Here is a 20,760-nt window from a genome sequence, read left to right as displayed (position 1 = left end):
CACCCAGAATTTGCAATGACAGTAGATTCCTGGGTTGGGAAGATCAGCTGGAGAAGGGCTAGGCTGCCCATTCCAGTATTCCTGGGCTTCCCTGGTGGCTCAGCTGCTAAAGAATCCACCTGCAATGTGGGAGCCCTGGGTTCAATCCCTGGGTTGGGAAGATCTCCTGGAGTAGGGAGCCTACTACCCACGCCAGTATTCTGACCCGGAGGACTCTATGGACTGTATAATCCACGGGGTCGCAAAGAGTCGGACATGACTGTGCAACTTTCGCTTTCACTTCACTAGTTACAACACACACACACACACACACACACACACACACACACACACCAGAGTCCAGAACTGGCCAGATTTAAAGATGCCCAGCTCGGTTCCTCGACACTCTACACACATTATATATCTCCTCCACATTATACACATGACCCGAACACCTACAGGCATGTGCTACTGTTAGGCCCTCAACCTAGAAGCCCTATCACATATTCAGATTTCAGAAACCACAGGTCAAAACAAGGAAGGCTTCTCTCAAAGGCTTCCATAAGTAATCATCTGGCCTTCATGAAGATCCACAAATCTTGATCATTTTTCTCAGTATTTACTCCCATATGCCAGGCACCCTTGTGCTTTACCTGTATGAATTCACTTAATCCTTACATACCATTAATATTATCCCTGTATAACAGATGAGCAAACTGAGGTTAGGCAACATAATACGTACTCACTCAAAAGAATGCTCCCAGGGAACTTAAACAAGAAGGCATGAATTTTAACTACCTGCTTTTGGCAACAGGAAGATATTAGCACCAGGGATTGGTTTGTAATGGTAGATAATACATCTCTCTCATGAAGTTGTTTGGCTTCTAATGAGCCAAAATTGGCATTTCCCAGATAATGTGGCCCCCAGCACAAGCCAGCTCCTTTATCTAGAGGGATCCCAATCCTGAGTGGTGGCAGATTCCCCAGGGATTTTCCCAGAGGGGCTGACATACCAGCTCCAGGACACTTGCCACTTGGCTGTTAGCATGTCCCAGGCCCCTCCTGTCTGCTAAGGGTGGAACTGACACCTCTTAACCCCCACCCCAACCCGAGGCAAGTCCTCTCATCAACCTGCCCTCAACAGACTCAAATGAATTAAGTCACCCAGCAAAGTGGCAGTGCCAAACTCATGCCCAGGCAATCCAGGGCACGTGCCTGGAACTGTTGTGCCTGAGATGAGTTATGAACAATGCACCATTCGTTCCAGGAGCTTCGGGAGCTGTATGGCTGAGGGACTTACACCAGCTGAGTATTCACCATCACAGGAGGTGGTGGTCCAACCTCGAGATGCAGGTGAACTCTGACCCTTTCCCAGAGGCTGGGGTCCAGCATGTGACTTCGGGATGGTCAGCGGTGCCGGGTGGGCTCACAGGCAAGGTTCCCCCTGCAAGACCCTGCCTCATTAGTGCAGGATGCTTGTGTCCTGACTGAACCAGGTCAGACGTGTCCAAATGCAATGTGGCAGACAGAAGGGTGGGTAGCACCCCCAATTAGACTCAGGGAGGAGGAGGCCCAGGGACTCCCCGCAACCCAGCTATAAACCTGAGAAGTGATGTCATTCATTTCCTCCAGGCTGGTACCAGCAGCAGAGCTATTTCCTGGCACTCTGTAAATGTTAATTGCATTAATTAAACTTACAGTGCAGGAAGGGGGTGATGGCGGGCTTGATGGCAAGGTTAGCGGAGGAGGACCTTGGGGATCCCTGACCGACTCTGTCCACCCAGGGTTTAGAGATTTGTAAAGCAAAAAAGGGAGAGAAAGGGTGAAAGACATTCCCACCTCCCCTATTTAAAAAGTTCCTCCTTGGCCTGTGGGAGGGGAATCGACTCCTGACTCCTCCCCTTGAACTACTCAAGTATTCTTTGCTGTTTCCCAAAATGGCTGAGATAGAGCACTCAGCATGTACCGCAAAAGAGTTAGTTACTCTTATGATCCCCATTCTGTAGATGAGGAAGCAAGCTCAGAGGAAACAGATAAGCAGTTTCCTTGATGAGGTTCCCAGAGTGACTGAGTGATGGAGACAGAGGCCTTAGTCCAGGAGGCAGATCTTAAAGACATCATGAAACAATGCAGTAAGCAGTTTTTAGGTTTAAACAGTTTAAAAAGTTTAAGGCCAGGGAGGGACAGCTCACCCAGGTGAGTGGGGAGAAGGGAGGCAGTGGAGACAGTACAGACAAAGTCAAGGAGGACAGAAACAGCTGTCCCCCTGGCTGGGGACAGAGCACAGGGTCCCAGTTCCCTATGCCTGATCAGGAATCTCCAGTAAATTTCATAAAAAAGATCAGGTTCACAGGGAAACAGGAAGAAAATGTCCTCACTGTCCTTCCTTCTCAAGCCTCATTCATACAGCCTAGGCAATGAAGTGACCTCATCTGATTCCGTAGATGGTTGGTGCTACAGATCCCAAAGCAGATGGCAAAACCTTAAAACCTGGAGATTACTCAGTCTCGTGTGCTTTTGTGCCAGATTTCCCGGCTTAGGCTCACAAGGGGATGCATCCCTTCATCCATGATGACTCAAGTTTGGAGAATTTTTCAGTGCCTCCGGGTCAAGGCTACATGCACCACTGTCATTGTATGATAATAGTTGGGCCTGGGCATATTTATCAGAATCATCGTAAGGACTGACTCCAATAGTCAGTCTGGGCAAGTATGAGAAAAGCTGGCTATGAAGATGTTCCGGTAGTCAGTCTGGGCAAGTAAGAGAAAATCTGGCTATGAAGATGTTCCTTGCAACATTGCTCATTAATAGCAAAATTATAGAGAAACATCAGTACCTCTGGATATTTGTCAATAGACTAATAAAATTATATACCATTACCCTTGAGATAATTTACAGGAAAACCTAGGAACTTACAGAAAGATCTGAAATGAGAGCTTCAACTAGAGTTTGGAGCCAAACTTTTTACCCTATGGAAACAAGTTGCAAGCAACTAGCCCCTTCCGCCTACAAGTTATTTGAGAAGCCCTAGGAAGGTCATGCAGATGAAGACAGGGAACCCATGGGTCACCCAAAATGCCACGTGGGACATCCTAAGGCTGAGGATTTGGGAGCTGCTATACCCACTCCTGTGGCCTTGTACCCCTAGGCAAAATCCAGCTGAAGTGTCCTCTGCCCTCTTCCCAGGGGAATGGAGAAAGGAGACCGCTATCCTCAGTCACTCCCTCAGTTCTGGCCCTGCACCTGTTGCTACTGCCATTGCCTAAAACCTCAGCCCATCCACATACCAGTGCTGTGGGGATATTGATTCAGTATTGAAGATGGCAATCTGACAGTATGACCTCAAGTGCCAAGTGTCCATATCCTGTTATACAGGAATTCTACTGCTAGGAATCCACTCAGCACAAAGTTCTTCCCAAAACCTGTGGAAAGACTGGCACTGCCTTCATTGTCAAAGGAAAAGCTACCAACAAATGATCAACGGGAGACTGTCTAAATTACATGCAGCCACACTGGGGAGACCACTGAGAGGCAAAGAATAGGGCAGCTGTTTCTAGATGAAACCATGCAAAGTGAAAAGGCCCACCTAACAATACAATCGCATTTAATCGGTTACTGTGTACAGTAAGCCATGTTCCTCCAGCATTTTTTCTTTAACTTCTCAGCAAGGTAGCCTGTGGAAGAACAGACAACCATATCTATCTCCATGTGACTTTTACAATCAAAAAGCCAACTTTAAAATGTCACTTTTTAAAACGACCATTTAAGTTTAGTCAATCTGAAGTTTTTTTGAATGATATAAGGTAGAGCTCTCAATTTTCTCTATAAGGAAAGTCAGACATACAATGACTAGTATGACCCAACTCCACCTCTTCTATATGGTTCCCCTATATACATGGGATGTTTCTGGTTTCACTTCTCTTTTTGGTATTTAGCCCCTGCCACCTCTTTTAATCATGATACATTTACAATAAATGCTCGTATCTGCTTGGACAAGCCTGCCAACCTTAAAGTTTCATTGATTTTCTTGATTTCACCCATACCTGTATGTACATTTGCTCAGAACTGTCCATATCCTATTGTGCAGGTACATGCTGCCTCCCTGGTAACCTAGAAAATCCCTGAGGACAGTACCTGCCCATCCAGGCATCCCGCCTAACACTGCACATCTGTGTCCCAGGTGAGGTTTCCTTCCGCTCACCTGCAGTATCTCCTCCGGTTCCAGTGCTTCAGCTACAGGACACCCAGGCTGTCCAGGGCCTCCTTTGGGTGTCACCCAGCACACATTCACGTGCCCCAGGACCATGCTGGCTGCTGGGAACATCCACCAGGAAGGCACCATCCCTTCTCCAGGAGCTGAAGGGCAGTGGAAGGCCCTCGCTCTGGCCCCAGCAGGCCCATTTGCAACTGGAAGCAAATGCAACTGGAAATAAATGCTGCTTAGGAAGCCCCATTAACCTCAGAAGGTGGAAGTACAGGAAAGGATGAAGAAATAGGTAGGTAATGACTTCACCCAGGCTGCAACATAAGAGACCTGACTCAGGAAAAATTAATGTCAGACTGAGAACTCCCCGGTCCCTTTTCTAGCTGCCAGATCTGTACCACTGGGCAGGGACGATCCCTCTCCTCCAGGGAATGGGGAATAAGACATACCAATATCAGAGAGCTACCTTCAGATTTTGGGAGACCCAGAGACAAATTCCAGTCCACGTCCCACACAGTAAGCCTCCAGTTTTAAATCCTTCTGAACACAGTTCAAAACTAAGATATGGAAAACAAAAACAGCAACAACAAAAAAAAGACACTCAGAAATATTGGATGGAGCTCTACACACTGAAATTAAAACAAGGGGATAAAGGATGTGTCCAAAAACAAGATGAAGACACCATTACAAAAGAAATTCTTAAGACAGGAACTCTTCAAAACACAAAAAAGCTGAGGACACCAGAAAGCAGAACTAAGGACAGATGGCCAAAATGCCACCAGGCCAGGAGGGGCCGCATCTGATGAGTTGTAACAGAGCACAAAAAACAAGGAGTGTGATAGCTCAAGGAAATGTATTCCCTCGACTTTAGGATAGGAGCCCTCAGTGACACTGAGCCCTTCTCCTCCCGTACCAGCTCCTCATACACACCTGGTCAGCATCATCTGTCCCTGAGAGGAAATTAATTGGTTAAGAACATTTCCCCATGACCTCTCCCACCCATCAGTTCTTAACAATGCATTTCTAATTTCCTGCTCATAATTTCGCGATGACTAATGCTCTACCCACAAATTTCATAGACTATCAAAGGCCATTTTCTAGAAGATCTAAGTATGTCCCCTGTGTCAAAAAACTGAAAGGCTGTGGAGGGGAGCAGGGAGGGTAGGGCACAGTCCAGAGACCGTGTCCTTTGAATGGAAAAATCTCTGCAGGGCTTCCCTGGTGGCTCAGTGGTAAAGAATCTGCCTGCCAATGCAGGACACTCAGGTTCAATCACTGGTCTGGGAAGATCCCACAGGGCAACTAAGCCCATTGTGCCCCAACTATTGAGTCTGTGCTTGAGTCACAAGCCCTACTACTACTACTAAAGTCCGCCCTCTAGAGCCACTGTAATGAGAAACCCACACACTACCAACTAGAGAAGAGTGCCCACTAGCCACAATAGAGAGAAGCCCACACAGCAAGGACCCAGAACAACCAAAAATAAAATATTTATATATATATACATATATATATATGGAGAAAAAATTACTCTGAAAAAAGAGAAAAACCTCTGCAGGTGAAGTTATTTAGAAAAACTTGGTCAGGCTGAGCTGAGAAATGAGCAGAGGCCAATGGTTCTCTAAAAGGTCCTCCCATCCACTTGGGGAGCTGGCCCCCAAGATGACCACAGTGCGCTGGGAAACCTCGCCAATGAAGGGCATTTCCTCACCACGCTGCACTTGCCCTGGGTTCTTGTCTTTTTGCTTAGGATGGACTGTTGCTCCTCTCTACGCTTTCTCCACTTCTAGAAGAAACTGAGAGGGCCCCCAGATGAAAGTAAAACATTGATTACCTTGGGACTGTGAGATTACAGGCCATGATCTGTTTTTTCTTTGCATCTGAAGATGGCAAATTTGATTTTCATTTGTATCAAACACGATGAAAATCCTTTTGATGAAATATTATAATTCCCTACACAAAACAGATCCTCCTCACTTTTTGCTTATTTGTTCAGGAATGCCATCTAGGACTGTTTCTCTCAGCAAGTAAATTACGACCACTAGCCATCATCTCAATATTGACTACACAATGTGACATTTATTAAGTCCTCATTATGTACACTTTTTAATAGGATCTCAACTGACTTCAACATCCCCTTAACTGGCCAACAATGCATCCCCATTTTACAGATGGAGCAACTGCGGCTCAGGTCACTAGCTTATAAATGTAGTGAGTTCGATATAAATCCTGATTTAATTTGGCAGCCCAGACTGCATGTATGTTGATTCTAATGACTAACATGACCTACAACATACCAGACTTTTTATAATATCTCGGGGCCCCCACCTAACTTATTTTGAAAATGGCCTAAGGCCTAAAAGGATCCCATTTCATCCTCCTACCAACTCTACTGGGGTGTGTATACCTTCACTCACTTTACATACAGGTATTAATCAGCACAGGGGCTCCACGTGCGGGCTCCCTCTGCATTCACCAGGCCACTTCCCTCCATCCACAGCCAGATACATCTGAACACCTGGACTTGGCTTTTCCCCTTCTGGAGGATCACTCTTGTCCTGGGATAGTGGCAGACGTTAAAGTTCTGTAAAGCACTAATCAGCAGGCTGCCGAAGTACCTGCATCTCTCCATCAGTGGCAAATTTTTGACCCTGTGAGAACGTGAGCCCATTGCTTTACAAAGAGGGTGCTGACATGAGGAATTCTGTACTCCTGCAGCCCTGATCTGCCATGAAAGTGAAAAAAAAAAAAAAAAAAACTACCCTAAGTTCATGATTTTAAAACTCAGCACCAAGAGTGTGCCTGTACTTCTGGAGGGTTGGGGTGAAGCACTTGCCATGGTGTCACACCAAGCGGCCTTTCAGATTTAGCGCGATCATCTCAGGTGAAATGGAAAAGTATCTGAGCCTGGAGGGACAGCGGGCAGGAGAGCTGGTCTGAGATAAAGGAGTTAGTCCCAGAGAAGTTTTTCTGGGAAGATCTTACCCAAACCCTCCATCAAGGAGCTTGGGACTACAGTATGAGAAAGGGAGACAGGCCCCTCTGGGTTGCAGGCCCCACATGGCAGGAGGAAAGGAAGGAGGGCAAGCAGCCTCTGGCAGCCCCACCTCCCTGGCTCCTCCCCTTCACCCCCTGCAACTCCCAAATATCCTCCTACCCTCCCTACAAACTGCAGGGGTTGGAGGTACCGCTTATGGCTTTAAGGAGCAGGATGGAGCCAGCCCTAACCCTAGCCCTTTTGTCTCAGCCTTCTCCACCCTAACAGAGAAAAGTAAAGGCTCTCCCTTAGTTCTGCACCCTCAAGGCAGGTCCCAAACTTGGGTGGGGGTGTAAAAATGACCCCAATCCATAAAACAAAAACCTGCTCCTTTCAAAAAGGAACAAAGGCACCCTTTCCTGCCAACTCCCAAATCGAGGACAATGATTTGGAAAATCTTCCATAGCTGAGGAGTACCTTGGTGGGAGGGAGGAAAGGAGGGGATGGCAGAGTTGGCCTGCATCCTCCCCAATTCTCATTAATGGCCACCCTAAAAAGAGGGGCTAATGGTTACTACAGTACCATTCACTACCTGCTATACCAAGCACTAAAGTACTGAGTCCTAACCCAAGCCTAATGTGATAGGAATTATCACATCATCTGAGGAACACAGAGGGTTAGAGTTTAAATTGTGTAAAACTGGTTTCCTTCTTACCCAACTTGGAGTTTTAGTATGACTGTTCCTATTTCACAGATGTAATAATGCACAGAGGGCCACAGATTAACATGGACAGACTTAAACACATGCCAAAGATCTATGCATCCCCCTTAAAGGAAGCAGCCTACTTATCCCACATGATAGATAAGGAGTGGCAAGACTTTATTGGGGGATTACTGTATGCCAGCCCTATAAAATAGGTAGCATCATCTCAAAGCTGGAAAAACCAAGCCTGCACCTGGGGATTCCAATGGCTGGGGTGCAAGAAGTCACAGCAGTCCTGGTGGAGAACAGAGGCAGGTCAGTGTCCTGGATCCTGGAAATGTGGGCCCCGGCAGGGATCTGGCTCCCTAAAACAACTGCCACCAGTTCGCCAAAACTCAACAGCATCCAGAAATCAGGAGGCAGAAAATCACACATCATAACCTTGTCCTTAATTCTCTTTAATGCATACGCCTCTCAGCTCGGAGTGGGGAAGCACTAGGGCCCAGCCAGCCTCTTTCAGCCTGGGAGGTAAGTGAAGGAGGCAGCGTGGACAACCTGGCCTGGGCCCAGAACTCCTGCAGCCCTTCCCTGCCACAGGTGAGTGACTCCAGCAGGAAAACCCAGGCCGAGGAGCAACTCTGTTGCTAACTTGCTACCTCTGCCGGCTCTTCCCCGACTTCCACTTTCTCTTCTTGAAAGTGGGACTCAAAACCCACCCACCTGCGGCAAACAATCCCACTGGGCACCGAGGTAGCGCTGGAGGTTTTCAGGCCTCAGTTTGCAAGTTTACGAAGTGGGACCAGCCTGACTCTTGGAAGAGGGGGAAAAATGGAAAGTGAGGCCCCAGGGCAGGCAGCGTGGCTGGGCAGGGAGGCGCCGCACCGGGTCGGCTCCTTCCCAACCAGGTGTGCACAAGCGTGAAGGCAGCCTCTCCTGAGGGCATCCCCGCAACCCAGCCGCACCTCGGTCTCCGTAGGTACCCTAGGGAGGACCCCGCGAGCCCGCCCCTCTGGCACACGCCCCTGGGAAGCGCACACATACCGGTCCACCTGCTCTCCCGCGCCCATCCACTATCTCTCCCCTGTACTTGGGAGGGAGAAAGAAAAAAAAAAAAAGGCCCTCGGCTGAACCCCCAGGTCCAAGTCGTAAAGGAAGGACTCTCGTCTCCTCGACAGAACTCTCTTCTGCTCTGTCCCCCTTCCCAAGTAGGCTCCCTCTCTAACCGAGACCAGGTAAGAATACCCCTGTTTCACTAACTCCAGTTCTCTCCAGTAGGAGACCTCCCCTCGGCTCTAGACCCCCGGGAAGGCCGCCCGGCGCCCTCCCTGGGGACGATCCTCTCTCCTCTGGGTCTCCTGAGCACCTCAAGTATCCCTTCAACTCGTATCCCTGTAAGACACATGCCTTCCCCGTCGCCAATTTTATCCTCATTGCCCATTTCCCCGCAGTAAGATCAGAGACTTCTCCTCCCCAACCATGCCCGGTCTCCAGCCGCACGGGAGCCGCCTCCCCAGGACGTCCCGGAACGGGATTCCCTCCCTGCGGTGGCAGGACCCCTCCACGGTCCCTTCCCCCACCAGCCCACGGAACCCTCGGGCTGGCAAGCCTCCCCGGGGGCCACGGGGCGCTCACCTGCCGAGAGCCTGGCTCGGGCGCGGCTCCGCGGGTCGAGCCGCGGGTTCGGACAGGCGGGCGGGAGGCCGGCGGGCGGCCGCGCAGGGCGCTCGGCTCGCGAATCTCCGGCGCCGATCGCCGAGCTACGTTTACTTGAGTCACTTAACCCCCGCGCTGCCGGCCGGGGGCGGCCGCCCGCTCGTCTGCCTGCCTGCCTGCCTGCCTGCCAGTGAGCCGGTGGCGTCCGTCGGGGGGCGCTCGGGGCGTCCACGCGGGCTGCGGCAGCCGGGCTAGGGAGGGGGTGCGGCTGCTGCGAGGAAGCGGCACGGGCAGGACCCGGCAGCTGGAGTGGGTGGGGAGGGGGCGGTGCCGAGTCCCCTTGTAACCCCGGCCCGGCACTCGCCCCGCCCCCGCCCGGGGGCGCCCCTGCCGCAGCCACTCAGAGCAGGGCCTCGGGCGCGGGGGGCGGGGGGCGGGGACGAGGGAAATTTGAAATCGCTCTGGAGCCTCCCCTCCGCCCCTCCTCCACAGGCGCCGCCTCCCGGGCCCACCCCCACCCCCACACAGACCCTGGTCGGTTAAATCTCCCCCCGGATAACAGGCCCGTCTTGGGGACCCCGCAGACGTCCCCCAACTCTCGAGACTCCTCCCGGGGCCCCTCTTCCCCGATCCCCACGCCGACCCCGGACACGCGGGCGGGTCTGGATGCCGGGGGCCCAGGGAAGGAAGAACCCCGCCCCCCTCCCCAGATCACACAGCAGCCGGGTCTCCCCTTTACCCCAACTCCCGGCCGCAAGGCCACCTGGGCGCTGCGGTGCCCCCGCGGGTCAGTCAACCCGCTCTGGACCCTCGGACTAGTCCCTTCTCCCTTCCTCCCACCCTGCTGGGCCTTTGTCGGCCATCTTGAGAGGATGGGAGGGAGCGCGGAGGAGCCAAGGTAGTTAGGTCCCTGGCTGGCTTCTGGGTTACAGTTGGCATTCCTTGAAGAAGCCCCACTCTGTTAGCAGGTCTTGATGGCCTCTGCCCTTTAAGGGACATTATGTGTCAGTCGCTCAGTCTTGTCCGACTCTCTGTGACCCCATGGACTGTAGCCCGCCAGGCTCCTCTGTCCAAGGAATTCTCCAGGCAAGAGTACTGGAGTGGGTTGCCGTTTCTTTCTCCAAAAGGGGCATTGAACTGTTGGAAAACAGCACTTCCTAATATTTTCCATACCTGGCATCTACACTTACTTATCTGCCTATTTTTGTGTTAGTCTGCAATGCAGGAGGCCTGGGTTGGGAAGATCCCCTAGAGGAGGGTATGGCAACCCACTCTAGTATTCTTGCCTGGAGAATCCCCATGGACAGAGGAGCCTGGTGGGCTACAGTCCATGGGGTCACAAACAGTCGGACACGACTAAGCGAATAAGCACAACACATTGTGTGTCTATGTGACTGTGAGGGCAGTGTCTCAGTATGTCTTAGCACACAGTAGATGCCAAATAAATGTTGAATGAATGAGAGAGCAAATGAATGATGACAGGATGGGCTGCAAAGGCCCTAGGTCAGCTGGTTCCCGCCTGCCTTCCCAGGTATCTCCTATTCTCACCCCTCCCTCACTTCACTCTAATCTAATCTTTGCTGTTCCTCAAATGCATCAAGCTTGGTTCTGGGTGTTCTTTGTCCAGATCTCTGTACCATTCAGTTTTCTCCCAAAATTTCACCTTCTGGACAGACTTTTCTGACCAAGCAACCTGAATAGTCCCCTCCTTCACCCCTATTTCATTCTCTCTGTAGCACGTATAGCTATTTGATGTTGGAAGTGTGAAAGTGAGGTGGGCTCAGTGACCAGGCAAGCCTCATGTAAATGAGTGGCAGGAACTCCTTGACCTTCTGGCACAAGCATCCAAAACTGGGTTCCAGTCAGTTGGTGCAAGAAGATCTCTGAAGAGGGCCCGTCGCTTCTGGGGTAAGTCTTCAGAGGAAAGAAATTACGTATGAAGCTGGTGGGTCTGTGGGGAGTGACTGCTGGGTCTCTGTTTTCTGATGCATAAGGTCTAAGACCTCCATGTGTCAAAGGATGTCTGTATACCACCGGGAATGCCTGGAAGGTATAGTTAAGATGACAAAAAGTAGGGTTCTGGGGGACATGGCAGACGTTTCTGGGGACATCATAGTGCCTAACTCCAGGAAGAAAAACAGACAAGGTCTGAATAAGCAAGTGGTCCCTGTCCTGTCATTTGGAAAGAACGTGAAACAAAGATGTCATGTTTCCCTGTGGCACAGAACTTTACAGTTTGCAAAGCTCATTGGTCATATTCACTGCCTCCTTTGAGCCTCTCAGCCACTCCATGAGAAATCAGGGCAGGGAGAATTGGGTGCTCATTTCAGAGTAGGTGACTGAGGCCCAGAGAATAGAAGGACTTGTGTGAAGGGAGTCAGCCATGCAGCCTGACTTTGAGCACCTGCTATGTGGCATCTACCTGACTAGGAATTCAGAAGGGAAGGTTCAGAGCTTACCTGATGGTTGGGGTGGGTGGCTAAATCTGGGCAGAAGATAAAATGGAGGCTGGAATGATGTAGCCAGGGGAAGACCCAGGTCAGGATCCAGCTTGGCATGTGGGAGGGACAGCCAGGAAGCCAGCGTGGCCAGGGCACAGGGAGTAAGGAGGGAAAAAGTAACAGGGGCCAAGCCATGGTGGGTATGTCCCCATTTAAGCCATGTTCTGACTCAGATGTTTAAAACACACCTGAGTAGGATTTCAGATTTTCCTCTGGTTGCATACTGGTGCAACAGTGTTTACTTAAAAATTTACTGTGACACATCACAATCATTATAATCATGATGCCAGTCAATATTTATTAAGGATACAACAAAAATTCTGTGATTAAAGTACATTTGTTATAAAAAAGATATATAGATAGATAGATAAGAGGAAGTACTCTGGTGGTCCAGTGGTTAGAAAGCCAGGCTTCCAGTGCCTTGGCCTGGGTTCAATCCCTGCTCCTAGAACTGAGATCCTGCAAGCCAAGAGGCATGGTCAAAAAAATAAACAACGACAAAACAACATAGAGAAGAGAATACTCTTAGGAAATAAACAGGAAAGTATTGAAGCATAAACGGGCACAGTATTATCACCAATTTGCCTATAAAATGGTTCAGAAACAATAATATGCATATATATGGCAGAGGGAGAATGGACAGAAAATGGGGCAAAAATGTAAACAAATGGAAAATCTGGTTAAAAAGACATTCTTGAGTTCCTTATGCTAGTCTTACAAGTTGTTTGTAAATTAGGAACTACCTCAAATTTTAAAACCCTCCTCCTAAAAAAATTAACATTAAAAAGAAAAAAACACACATACATTACACCCTTAATGCCCTCATGCTAATAAATCAACCGATGATGGATTTTTGCCTGTGTTGAGATTAAATATTCTGTATGTATAGAATTATATCATCCTCTTTTCAGCTCTTAGAGCAGCTGCAGCTTTTCAATAACACATGAAAGTGTCTGATGTCCATGGTCTCTGTATATGGTCGGTATTTTTTTTAATATTATTTTTATTTATTTAACTATTTGGCTGCACCAGATCTTAGTTGAGGCATGCGGGATCTAGTTCCCTGATGAAGGATGGAACCGGGGCCCTCTGTATTGGGAGCTTGAGGTCTTAGCCATTGGGCCACCAAGGAAGTCCCTATGGTTGGTGTTTTTTTATGAGCAACTAACTTCATCTCTGTGTGCCTCAATTTCTTCACCTGTAAAATGAAAGTAGTAATTCCTTCACAGGGTTGTTGGGAGATCTGAATGGGTTAATACATGGGAGGCATTTTGAACATATAAACTACCATAAAAGTGCTTGTTAAATTAAAAAACTGCCTTGTTATTAATGATGGGTATGTGCTACACTGGGCCTCTGGCTGGTACAGAGATGAACATCCACCCTTCCTCCTCAGGGTAACACAACCCAGTCCCTTAGGCTCCTAGCTGCTGTGGCCAGCCCAGTTCACCTCTATGAGCGGAGTCTAGTAGGATGAGCTCCATCTTACAGACAAAACTCTGCATAGTGAGGCAGTTAGGCTGAGCCACAGCTGGTGGGTGGCAGCTCAGGACTAGACTCCCAGTTCAACCCCCACTCACTGTGACCCACCCCCCCCCCTCCGCCCGCCACTCCTCGAGTGCTATGCTAAGGAGTTTGAGCCTCAGTCTTCTTCCCCTTCTAATTGGAATAATAATAATAGTGATGCCTACTTCCAGGAGTGACTGCGGGGATTTCGCGGAGCCCATGTATGTGAAAGAACCCCATTGTAAAGTACTCAGTCTTAATTGCAGTGTCATTAGAGGCCACGTTCATTTGCAAAGTGGGTTCCTCACCTTCCCTTTTCAACAGGAACACCCAGACTTCTGCCTGGTTGACTTGCTACCAGGGAGCTCCTAGACATTTTCAGTTTTAAGAATTACTGTTAAATTGTCACAGGTGACTGACTATATAACAATTTATTAATTATTTTTATAATGTTCCAACATTTTATTATGAAAACGTTCAAGTATTCAATGAAGTTGAAAGAGGTTATTGAAGAACACTCTTATACCCACCGAGCTTCCCTTGTGTCTCAGCTGGTAAAGGATCTGCCTGCAATGCGAAGACCTGGGTTCAATCCCTGGGTTAGGAAGATCCTCTGGAGAAGGGAAAGGCTACCTCCTCCAGTATTCTGGCCTGGAGAATTCCCTTGACTGTATAGTCTATGGGGGTTGCAAAGAGTCAGACCAGACTGAGTGACTTTCACTTTCACTTATATCCACCACCCAGCTTACACATCTATACTTTTATCATCTTTCTTTTAGAAGCATTTCAAAATATAAGTTGCAGACATCAGTGTACCTCCTCTAAACATTTCAACCTGCATATCACTAACTGGAGTTTATTTTTGTTTACAGTTGCTTTGTCTCCAAGGTAAATTTTACACACACTGATACACGCAAATCTCAATTGTACATTTGCTGAACGTTCATATACACGCACACATGCCTGTGTAACCCACCCCCTATCAAGATATAGAACATCACCATCTGATATGTAGTAATAATAACAATTGTTGTTGTTGAGGGATTGGAAAGGAAGGATTCTACTTCCTGAGTTTGCTCCGGATCTGGACTCTGCCTCCTCTTTTATTTCAGGATAAGCATAGAAGGGATGGAATCCCCTTGTCCAGACCTGCCCTTATCTCTTCTGGGCAGGCCCTCTCCCTCCAATCTGCAGGAAGTCCATATACACAGGGTGGCCATAACTCTGCCTGCAGGCTGGGCTTTGGAAAGTGACTGTGAGTTGTGGAGTAGCGGGAAAAGACTGGGTGATATGCTTAGGGCCCCAGGACTTCCACCGGGTTGTTTAAGTGATATGTTCAAGGCCTGAGGACTCTGATTAACTTTCATTTGTCTGCTCATGCCTGGCTTCTTCTACCCCTATCCTCACTGAACCTGCCCACAAGTTCCTACTCTCTTCCTGGCATTTATCCAGGAAGTGACTCTTGGATAAAAAGTGACTCTTCAAAAATACAGCACGTCTCCTCCATCAGATTGGGAGCTGCATGGAGGCAGTGCAGTAGCCTGTCTTGTTCACTGCTATGTCCGGGGCACCTAGCACAGGGCCTGGCACAGAGTAGATGCTCACTAAGTATCTGCTGCTTTGGGGGAGAATGGATACATGTATATGTATGGCTGAGTCCCTTAGCTATCCACCTGAAACTAACACAACATTGTTAATGGGCTATACTGCAATATAAAATAAAAAGTTAAAGAGTATGCTGCTAAGTCACTTCAGTCATGTCCAACTTTGTGTGACCCCATAGACGGGAGCCCACCAGGCTTCCCTATCCCTGAGATTCTCCAGGCAAGAACACTGGAGTGGCTTGCCATTTCCTTCTCCTATGCATGAAAGTGAAAAGTGAAAGTGAAGTTGCTCAGTCATGTCCTACTCTTCACGACCCCATGGACTGCAGCCTACCAGGCTCCTCCGTCCATGGGATTTTCCAGGCAAGAGTACTGGAGTAGGGTGCCATTGCCTTCTCCAAAAAGAGTATATGCTACATCAAAGAATCAGTAGGCTCCTCCAGGTTTCAGGTAATCAAAGTGGTCTAGAAGAGAAAGTTCCCCAGGGACTCCTCCAAGGTTACACCCAGGTTGTGTTCACAACATTCAGCAGCAATTTGCATTGCAGTCCTAAATTGGGGCCCAAGCCAGGCATTCACTTTATAATCATCCTGAGGAGAAAAACAAAGCAGACAATAGGGATCCAAGGCCTCATTTTCTCAGGCAAAGTGAATCCCACCTTGAATTTGAAATACGCGGTGAGATTCCGAAAGGGTAGAGGCATTATCACCCCCACCCTCAAAACTAGAAAGTGCCAAAGGGCCCTTTAAGAAGCAAATTTCTGGAGGGGACAGTGTAAATGTCCACTGGAGCTAATGCCAAGGATCTTAAACAGGTTTAAACTTTACCCCAGGAATTCCACTTCTCAAATTTGTCTCAAGGGAAAATCTTGAGATTTATTAGAGAAATATTATTGAACAAACAAATAAGTATTAATACATCACCACATCCTATATAAAAGTAAAAAAACTGGAACTGTCCTGGGAGTCTAACAGTAGAGTATTGTTTACATTCATTTACATGCAGAAGGATAAACTAAAAGTGGAACGACTCTTCTTCCTTGGCTTCCTTGGTCCACAGGATCGCAGAGACAGACACAACTCAAGTAACTTAGCAAGCACGCATGCACCCCTGGCTTCCAGCGAGCTCAGAGCCCATTTAAAACCTAATCAATAATGCCTCCACTGCCCCATGTGTTAGTGAATTTGCTTCCTACCTGGTCCTGATTTACTATCTTTCTATTTTTTTAAATCTTCCTATTTTAAGCTCTTCATTTCTTCTGCCCTTAATAGCCACCCAACCAGGGCATTTTTGTCTAGCTCACTTGTCCCAGCATCCAGCACCATGCTGCATAATAGGTGTTCAATAAAGACGTGTCCCATGAATGGACAAACGTATTCACAAAACTGACTCCAAATCTTCCTGGGCGTTTGGCAAATCCTTCCCAAATGGAAGCTACTGACCCAGTGAGAATTCCCTAGTCGTCCAGTGGGTAGGGCTTGGCCCTTTCACTGCCAGGGCCCAGGTTCAATCCCTGATCACAGGGATTGAGTGGCCCGACCAAAAAAAAAAAAAAGGGTACCAACCCAGCAATTCCATTCATTAGAAAACAACTATCTGTACATGTAGAAATGTCCCCTTTAGCTTTGTTCGTAAGTTTGTAATAGTGCAAACATGGATAAACCCTAAGTGTCCATCAGTAGGAGCCTGGTTAGATCCAGTGGGATTTATCCAGGCTATACGGCTGTTATAAAGGAAATAGCAAGTCTGTAAATGCTGATGTGGAGGGAACTGAAAGATATACTGCTAAGTGAAAAGGCAAGATGCTAAGTGCTGTAAACTCTGTATGTGTGTGTTTAGTCACTAAGCTGTGACTCTGTTGTGATCCCATGGACTATATAGCCCACAAGGCTCTTCTGCTCTGGGCTCCATGGGATTTCTCAGGCCAGAAGACCGGAGTGGGTTGCTGTTTCCTTCTCCAGACTATCAGACCTGCATCTCTTGTTTGGTAGGCAGATTCTTTACCACTGCACCACCTAGCAAGCTCTGTATATATGAGGCCATGGTTCAAAAAATATATATGGAGAAACAAGTCTATTAGGCCATTCCAGAAGGATCCTGAGAACACCTTTGGGAGGTTTCAACCTCAGCCCTACCCTTAACCAGCAATGTCCTTGATTAGCTCCTTTCTTCCCTAAGTGTATCCCCCCTTCTACAAAAAAAAAAAAAAAAGACCAAGGTTAAGACCTCCTGGTGGGGTTACTGAGAGGATTAAGGAAGAAAATGCATAAATACCAGACACCTCTCCCAGAAGGAGTACTCAAAGAAATATTAGTTAAAATAGAAAATAATTTTTTTAAAAAAGAAAATAATTTATCATGTGACAGGATGTGAGAAAAATTTCCTTAAAATATTTTCTGTAAATAAACTGAAATTTACAAAACAGTTGCAAGCATAATACAAAGAATCCATGTATATTCTTTACCCAGTCACCAGCTATTAACATTTGACATATTTGCACTATCCCCTCCTCATTTAAGTCACTTTATCCCTCTTTACCTTAATACATTCAGCTTGTATTTCTTAAGAAAAAAAAAAAAAGACATTCTCTTACATAAAGCAAACACAAAGATCAAACACAGGAAATTAAACATTGATACAATATTATTATCCAATCTATAAGTTGTATTCAAATGTCATCAATTGTCCCAATAATGTCATTTTTTAAAACTGTGGTTAAAAGAAAAGCACATCACATAACATTTACCGTCTTATTTCATTCTTTTAAAATATTTTTTGGTTGTGCCATTCAGCTTGTGGGATCTTAGTTCCCCAACCAGGGACTGACCCCAGGCCCTTGGCAGTGAAAGCTTGGAGTCCTAACGACGGGAGCACCAGGAAACTCCCTTAGCCATTTCTATGTGTACAGTTCAGCAGTGTTAAGTATATTCACATTGTTGTGTCAATAATATCTTTTATAGCAATCGTTTACCTCCATCCAGGATCTTACATTGCATTTATGTAGTCACTTTGTCTTTTTCAGTGTCTTTTAATATGGAAAAATTCCTTCATGTTCCTTTGTTGATGACTTTCATAACATAGGTGTTTTGAAGAGTCTAGGGTAACTGTAATCTTGTGGCATTTGTTACATGTTTTTATAATAAAGAAGATAATACTGAAAGTATGATGAAGATAATCACCAATGGAAACATAAAAGTATCCATAGTATTTTCCCCCTAGGTTTTGGTAAAAGGAGGATCTGGAGTTTGTTCCTTCTGTTAAAATGCAGGATCCCTGTGGTGATGGAGATGTTCTGTATCTTTGTGCCAACATCAGTATCCGGCTTGGGAGATTTCACTCTAGCTTTGCAAGATTGGATCTGTGCACAGAAAGAAACTCGAAAAAGAGTACAGTAGTCTCTCTCTATGATTTTTTACAAGTGCAAATAAATCTACAATTATCTCAAAATAAAAAGTTTAATTTTTTAAAAAAGATGCCTTTTGGAATATCAGAGCCAACCATTCTCCTGGGGAGAACCTAGCCCCTTGGTGAAATTCCCAGCAGGAATCCTCTAGCCTGAGAAAGGACTTCTTAATGAACCCCTTTCACTTGCAGGGGTGGGGGTTGGGAGACTCCTTTGCCCTCCGCGGGGACATTTTAAAGTGAATGGAGGGAGCAAGGTCCCTCATTAAGGCTGAAATGGGAGCTGCTGGGGGCGGGGGTTCTCTAGAAGGAGGCTTGGCCCCAGGTCTGCATTTCCTGCTACAAACTTTTTAACAGTGATCACCGCTCCTTTCTGTCTGAGTGGGTTGTGAAGGATACCATTGGAAAGATAATTTTTATCTATTGTCTTTGTTAGTTGCCAAGTTCTTAATAAAATTGAAAAATTGTAAAGACCTGAACGGGCAACCAATGGGGATTCGTTACAAGCATCATTATATTCTCACTCAGTAGAATATTATGCTGCATTTTATGGTGATGTTTTTGTAGCATTTATAATTGAAACCAAGATGCTGTTGTGTGAGATTTTGAGGTTTCTCTTAGAGGACTTGGAATTCTCAGGGCTGAGAGATGTGGGTTAGGGAAGCAGGGTCCTCTTCAGGGAAATGAGCCTGCTGCCAGGTTTCTGTTCAGGCTGAAATGCTAATTTCCGGGTGTTCTCATTGTCTAGCCTGTCCCTTACTTGAAAGTTTGTCATCCTAGCACTCTATGGGGTCGCACAGAGTCGGATAGGACTGAAGCGACGCAGCAGCAGCATCCTAGCACTATTTTGAGCCCTGAACGTCTGAACATAATATCCCTTGACCTTCTAGGAATTTCTCCTCAAGGAATAATCAGATGTGAAAAATGAACTGTGTACCAGGATGCTTATTGCCAAGTTCTTTTTAAAAGATTTAAAAGTTGGAATACTATTCCTAACAAGCTTTTGCTGAGCACTTACTGTGGGCCAGTTCCTGTGCTAAGTGTTTTACAAGCATTATCTCATTTCATCTTTTCTAGTAGGTTCTACTATTGTCTCCATTTGTACAAAAGAAAAAAGAAATGGGAGCACAGAAAGGTTAGTAATTTGCTCAAGACAACATAATTAGTAAACAGAGGAGACAGTTGTGTAAATGACAGCAGAAACACAATGTGATAAATATTAAAACAAATAAAATGAGGGACAAGACATAGACAATTGAAAGTATGATTGAAAGTATTTGAAGTAATTGAAAGTATGATTAATATCATACAAGGTATATCTTTGGGTGCTTAAAATAAAGCCCAGCATGTGGTGGGTATTTTAAAACAGTGATAATTTGTACCTCAAACTTGAATGTGATCATGAGTCACCTGGGGATTTAGTTTAAAATGCTGGATCAGCAGGTCTGGGGTAAGCCTGGGAATCTGCATTTCCACCATGCTCCGGGTAATGTCCTAGCTGCTGGTGCAAGGACCACACTCTGAGTACCAGAAATTAAATAGCTTGGCAAAGTGGGAAAGCCCCAAATATGTAAAAATGAAACAAATCACAGAAGCCCCAGTGACCTGTGAAATAGAAAAAGACTGGAAAACAATACAATTACTATTTCACCTACGGTATTGGGCTGCAATTTCAAGTGAATTTCTTTCCGTTTATCTATTTTCTGTCACAATCAATTCCACAAATATTTATTGAGTGCCTCAGCACCAGCCACTGTGAGAGCAGAAATGAAGGAAATCTAGTGGTTTCCGCAAGGTTCCTTTTTTTTTTTTCAAGTTAAAAATAATTTAAAGAAACATACTTAAAATGGGAACATTTCCTTGTATATAAATTATACCTGAACAAAGTTGATTTAGTACTTAAAAATATGAATAAATATAAGGCCCTGACATGGATCGTTTTTAATAGGTTAAGACTTAAAATTAAAATTCCTGGATGGTGAGTCAGGGGGTCTGAGCTCAGTCCCTGTCAGTAACTTGAAGGTTTACTCTCTTCCAGGTACTTCGGACTTGGACAGGTGCCCTGTATACATTCTCAAAGCACTTTGTACCTCTTGGCATCAGTTAATAATTTCACACGTGTGATTTTTCACGTGTGTGTCTATCTCCCAGATCACACTCTGACTTCTTCTAGACCGTGCACTACAACTGATTTTGTCACTGTGGAGTCCCAGCACCTGTCAGGACATGTG

The 20,760-nt window shown here is 46.6% G+C and overlaps 1 protein-coding gene across 7 annotated transcripts in view; it reads right to left on the bottom strand.

The window, feature by feature from the left end:
* The window catches only part of DNMT3B (DNA methyltransferase 3 beta), a 34,463-nt gene extending 24,755 nt beyond the window's left edge, over nucleotides 1–9,708 (bottom strand). For 2 of the 7 annotated variants that reach the window (XR_011248000.1, XM_069546904.1), the window contains exon 1: nucleotides 9,496–9,598. The gene's annotated coding sequence lies outside the window, so the exon portion shown is untranslated. Of the gene's footprint in view, nucleotides 1–9,495 lie in introns of all 7 variants that reach the window. The other 5 variants (XM_069546901.1, XM_069546905.1, XM_069546903.1 and 2 more) reach the window with 5 other exon arrangements.
* Between the last annotated feature and the right edge of the window lie 11,052 nt (nucleotides 9,709–20,760).

The sequence above is a fragment of the Ovis canadensis genome, chromosome 13 (assembly GCF_042477335.2).
Source record: "Ovis canadensis isolate MfBH-ARS-UI-01 breed Bighorn chromosome 13, ARS-UI_OviCan_v2, whole genome shotgun sequence".
Taxonomy (NCBI): Eukaryota; Metazoa; Chordata; class Mammalia; order Artiodactyla; family Bovidae; genus Ovis; species Ovis canadensis.
This window is presented reverse-complemented; position numbering and strand designations above follow the sequence as displayed.